Consider the following 5,959-nt stretch of genomic DNA (forward strand, 5'->3'; position numbering starts at 1 on the left):
TTTTTTTTTTTTTTTTCTCTTGGAGGAGAATTATGGGTCCTTGCTCACTGCCACGTAGACTCTCAGTGCCCACCTTCAGAGGAAGGTGGACTTGGCCAGGTGACATGTCATGCCCCATGGAATATGAGCCATTCAGAGGTTATTTCATCCAAAAAAGCTTTCCATGACACCACAAGCTTCCCCCTCTCATCTTGCTCTTTCCTGGTGCCATGAGAGGTTCCAGACAGATCACAGAAACAGAGCCACACTGCCCTGAATGAGAAGTAAACTAGGCACTTTGTGAGCCACTGAGATTTGGGAATTGCTTGGTACTACAGCCTCATGTAGTGAAAGTGAGCTCATACCAGCACCTTGTCCCCAAATCCACATGGAGCACATAAAGTCTGAACATCCAGGCACAGCAGATTTTTACAGAGAAACAACGGCCGGAATCCACATGTCAAGATAATGACACACAGGCTGTTTGCTGAGATGTGAACAGCTTCCATAATGAGGTGCCCATGCCTATTTTCTAGTCTGTAATATTTATGGCATGTCACACACCCTACAAAAAAACTGTGACAATCACTGGCATGTGTTTTGCAATGTTGGCAGGACAGAATGATCAGAAACCAAGCATAGAAATAATCCCATTCATTGGCTTTCTTCCTAGTGAATTCTTGGAAACAGTCCAAGCCTAAATCTCTTAGTTAAGATATCGGTGTGCCTCATCACTTAAGGCAATGACGATTGTCACGGCACTCTCACTTATCATCTCTCCAGTCTCTCCTCACAGCACCAGGGCACAGATAGGATACATTCCATCCCTATTTCAGACATGAGGGACCAGAATTTAAGGAGGTCAAGTGGTGTTTCAATTCAGGAGACAATGAAACACTCATGGGAACTAGGCTTGCTGATGATAAAGTCCAAATTGTTTGTATTAGGCCAGTGTTTCTCAACATGTGTTTTGTGAAATGTAGGTACATAGACTATAAAAGATGTTCTCTGTATAAGGGATGAATAAATGGAGTCCCTGGGAGGTTCAAATAGTTAACATACTTGGCCTCTAACCAAAAGTTTGGAGGTTCAAGTCTTCCTAGAGGTTACAAGTGACCAGGTGATGCCCTAAGAAGGTATCGTAGAGGTGGGAAGAATCATCCTGTATTCTTGCTAGTTTCCTCTCCTTGCCTGGATCTTTCTGCCCAAAGCAAGCCCTGAAGCGAGTGCTGTACTGAGAAGCATCCCTTCCTGGGGTCCAGTGCTGGTGACATAGGTGGAAAGAATGGTTTTACTTGAATTCCTCCTCATTCTATGGGTTACCTGGGTGTTGCAAACAGTTAACACACTTGGCTATGAAGCGAGAGGTTGGAGATTCGAGATCACTTAGAAGTGCCTTGGAAAAAAAGCCTGGCAATCTACTTTTGGAAAATTAGCCATTGACGACACTATGGAGCACAGCTCTACTCTGAAACACATGAAGTCACCATGAGTTGAAGTTGACTTGATGACAATGTGTTTAAATAAATGGAGAATGCTGGGTTAGTAAACAGGTTTTGTTATGGGGCCTCCTTAGATCTTTAATATACAATTGTGTATTGTATATTACAATATATATCACAAAGGAAGATTATGATATTGTGGTTGGTGAATTACTGTTCTCAATACTTCATTCTCCTGCAGCAGTATCATAATCAACACCCTTACGAAGGCTATATGGTGCCCTGGCACATTCTTTCTTGCTCCTTGACTTGGTTTTGCCCATGTGATTTGTTTGGCTGATGGGATCTTTAGAAACATGATTGTGCAAGGATTTAACTGTACTTGTGTGAGTGGGTTTGCTCCAAGAAAATACATCCTGAGTAGTGACTGGTTCAAGCCAGATGAGGGGCATGTGACTCAGACCTGGACCAAACTAGCTTGGAAGCCAGACCAACTGAAGCCAGCCTAGTCCTGTGAAAATCCACTTGACCTTCAGATGCTGGCAGTGGATGCCAGAAAACTTGGCTTTTGGGGTGATGTTACACACAGCATTTTTCTGGAAGTAGGTGACTGATAAAGTAGAGTAACATTGAAAGGGGGGAAGATCCTCAACAAGATGGATTGACACAATGACTGCAAAGATGGGCTCAAGTATAGCAAGCATTGTGGGGATGGCACATGACTAGATGGTATTTTGTTCTGTTGTACATGGAGTTGCTATGAGTCAGAGCCAACTCAATGGCACCTAACAACAATAGCTGGCTGATATAAGTTTGCAGTTATTCTCAATTTTTTTTTTTTTTTACCATAGAACCCAAGATAGTTAATTTTATATGTCAATTTGGCTAGGCAATGGTTCCCAATGGTTTGGCCAAACACTAGTCTAGTTGCTATCATAGAGTAGTTACATATACTGCAGTTGATTTATCAACTGGCTTTAGGTAGAGCAGACTACCTTACATAATGTAATCTAATATAATCACTTTCTACAATTCAACTTAATATAATGTAATCAATCAGTTGAGGTCATACCGGTGTAAGGTGGAACCTAAACCTAATCACTTCTGCGTTATAAGAAGACCAGAATAGATACAGAGACACATACACACAGGGGAAGACAGACAACATGTGAGGGTCATCTATAAGCCAAGGAATGCCAAGGATCACCAGTAGACACCAAGCTTTAGAAGAGAGGATCACAGAAGATCCTGATTTGGGCTTTTAGCTTTCAGAACTGTGAGAAAATGAATTCCTTATGGAACTTAAAGGCATGCACTTGTAGTATTTATGTTCCAGTAGCACTAGAGAACTAAGACAGAACTCTTGTCATTGTGCCATTAGAGAATACACTTAGAGAGATTAGGGAGATTCAGCAATCTACCCTGAGACTCAGCCAGCAAACAAGTTTAGAGACTGGCTGTTATGGATTGAACTCTTTTCCCCAAAAAGGTATGTTGTTGTTGTTGTTGTTATATGCCATCGAGTTGGACCTGACTCATAGCGACCCCTCCTTGGTTTTCCGAGGTAGTATCACTACGGAAGTAGATTGCCCCATCTTCCTTCCGAGGAGTGGCTGGTGGGTTTGAACCGCCAGCCTTCTGGTTAGCAGTCAAGTGCCTTAGGCACTATGCTACCAGAGCTCCTAAAAACATATGTAGAGGTCCTAAATCTTTTATCTGTGGATGTAATCTTGTTTTGGGAAATAGGTCTTTCTCTGAAGATATTATCAGTTAAGTTAAGGAGGTCATACTGAAGTAGAGTCAATCTTAATCTTATATGAATGATGTCCTTGTAAAAGAAGAGGAGGAAGGGGGGAGGGGAGGAGAAGTGGGGGAGATTACATGTAATTTAATGTAGGAGAGGAGGAGAGAGGAGAAGAGAGGAGAGAGAGAATACCATGTGATCCTGGAGCTACCAGAAGCTAGGAGACATAACATAACACAGATCCTCCCTCAAAACCAACTAACCACTCCTCAGAAAGAGGACTGGGCAATCTACTTCTGTAGAGTTACTGCCTTAGAAACCCAGAGCAGTGTTGCTATGGGTCAGATTTGACTCCATGGCAGTGAGTGAGTCCCTCAAAACCTCAGAAGGATTCAACATAGCTGATACTTAATCTTGACTCTCAGGCTCCATAACTGAAACAATACATTTCTGTTCTTATAAGCCACTCAGTTTGTGGTATTTTGCTATGGTAGCCCTAAGTAACAAGACATTGCAGGAACAATTCATGCTGTGATGGGGCAGGTGGGCAACCTTCATTGTGCACCAGTGTGATAGGTATATTCCAACCTTTGCTTGATTACATCTAGAAAATTCACCTCTGCATTTCCATAGCAAAGAAGCTAGTGCTAGAGCACTTGTTAGGTGCTGTCAAATCAATTCCAACTAATAGCAATCCAATGTGATAGAGTAGAACTCCCCATAGAGTTTTCTAAACTGTAATCTTTATGGGAGAAGATCACCAGGCCTTACTCCTGAGGAGCCACTGGGTGACTTTGAATGAGCAACCTTTCACTTAGTAGCCAAGCACCTAACCATTGTATAACCAGGGCTCCTTAGTGCTAGGGTAGTGCCAGTAAGTACACTTTCTGGAACACAATGGTGGCTGATGGTTGAGAAAAAGTGACTGTATTGGTTACCTAGTACTGCTCTAACAGAAATATACCACAAATGGGATTGCTTTAACAAACAGGAGTTTATTCTCTTACAGTTTGGAGGCTTTAAGTCGAGTTCAAAGTGCCAAGGAATAAGGGCTGGGTAAAAGCTACTCAGTCTTGGGCTTCAGCTCTGCCTCCTGCTCCCAGTCCACTGAAGCTAGAGGCTTTTATTCACTCAGACAGCTGCTGGCTGCTGAGGCTGACAAGCCCAAGACTGACAAGTAAAAAGACACAGTCCTGATGTTACCAAACCACACAGCAGGCCATTAATTCAAGTCAATTGAAAGTCCCAAGGTCGGCAGATCATGGCAGGCTGCTGAACAATGACACAGCTACATTCAGGGTTCAAGTTTGCCATAAACTAAAGACTTTTCCCAAAGCTGCTTCTTATATAAAGGAAGCAGACCACATCCCTAAGGCAGCTACTCAGCTGCTTGTGGTAGATCTCACTATGGAGTTGATTGCCAGTCTCATCATGGGGAATAACTAGCACCAGCTGCCCAGACACTCAATCAGGCCCAGCCAAGTTGACACACAACCTTACCTACCACAGGGACAAAGAGACACAGCATTATGTGAGTTTATGTCCTGTCTGGGAAAGAGATCAATATACCTATCAGCTGACAGGTGCCCCTCAGAGTCATAGCCCCTCAGAAATGTAATGCTCAGCCCTTGCCAGGGTACATGGGTGGCTTTTAGCAACCCCTCAGCCACTTGGAATGCCACCATCTATGGGCAGTGTGTTAACATGATTCATTCTCCATGAATATTCATAGCCACCTTGATTTCTAGTGGTGGTTTGTGGCCTCTTCTGTAGGGGCAGAAATACTCATTCATCAAAAGGTAGCACTGGTGTCCATAGACACCCCCCCCCCACTGTCTTAGTCTCTTAGTGCTGCTGTAACACAAATATCACAAGTGGGTGGCTTTAAAGACGTAAATTTATTTTCTCATGGTTCTCAAGGGCTAAAAGACCAAATCAGGATCTTAGCCATGCCCATTACTTCTTTGTCAGTAGTTCCAGGCATTCCTTGGTTCCTTGGCTTGTAGACGATCCATTCATGTCATCCATCTTCCCGTTGTGTATCTCTATATCTTCTGTTCTTTTTAAAACTTAGAAGTGATTGTGTTTAGGACCCACCTCACACTTATTTCACTGCCATGGAGTTGATTTCAATTCATAGTGACCCCCATTGTGTTGCCAAGGCTGTAAATCTTTACAGAAGCAGACCACCCCATTTTTCTTCCATATACTGGCTGGTGGGTTCAAACCATCAACATTTTGGTTAGTAGCCAAATGCCTTAAGCACTACACCATCAGAGCTCATTTCTCATATTGGTCTGGGAAACTTAGGATCAGGAATTCAACATTTATTTTGGGGGGACACAATTAAATTCGTAACACCTCTCTTACTTAAATGTACTACTTTTTAAATGAGAAAGTGGGGTGGGATAGGAAGACATGGCAGGAGAAGTGACTCAAGTTGTCACCATGGCTTTGCTCAGAATCTCAATTTGTTGTTGTTGTTAGGTGCCATCCAGTTGGCTCCAATTTATAGTGACCCTATGTACAACAGAATGAACACTGCCTGATCCTGTGCCATCCTCATAATCCCCATTGTTACAGCCACTGTCATCCTCAATTTGGATGGAAAGAAAAACAAAAACAGCTCCAGACAAACATGATGTAATCTGCAGTTTCCATGAGATTGAAGCAATTTATTGTCCAAATGTGATTTGCTGGCTCAGGACAGAACATCCTGATGCCTTCTCAGCTTGCTGGCATCCCATCAGCCTGGTTCCCAAGAGTGAAGGGACCACAGGCACTGCTGCTCACT

This window comes from Orycteropus afer, unplaced genomic scaffold (genome assembly GCF_000298275.1).
Source record: "Orycteropus afer afer isolate SDZICR_OR568_19922 unplaced genomic scaffold, OryAfe1.0 scaffold00508, whole genome shotgun sequence".
NCBI lineage: Eukaryota > Metazoa > Chordata > Mammalia > Tubulidentata > Orycteropodidae > Orycteropus > Orycteropus afer.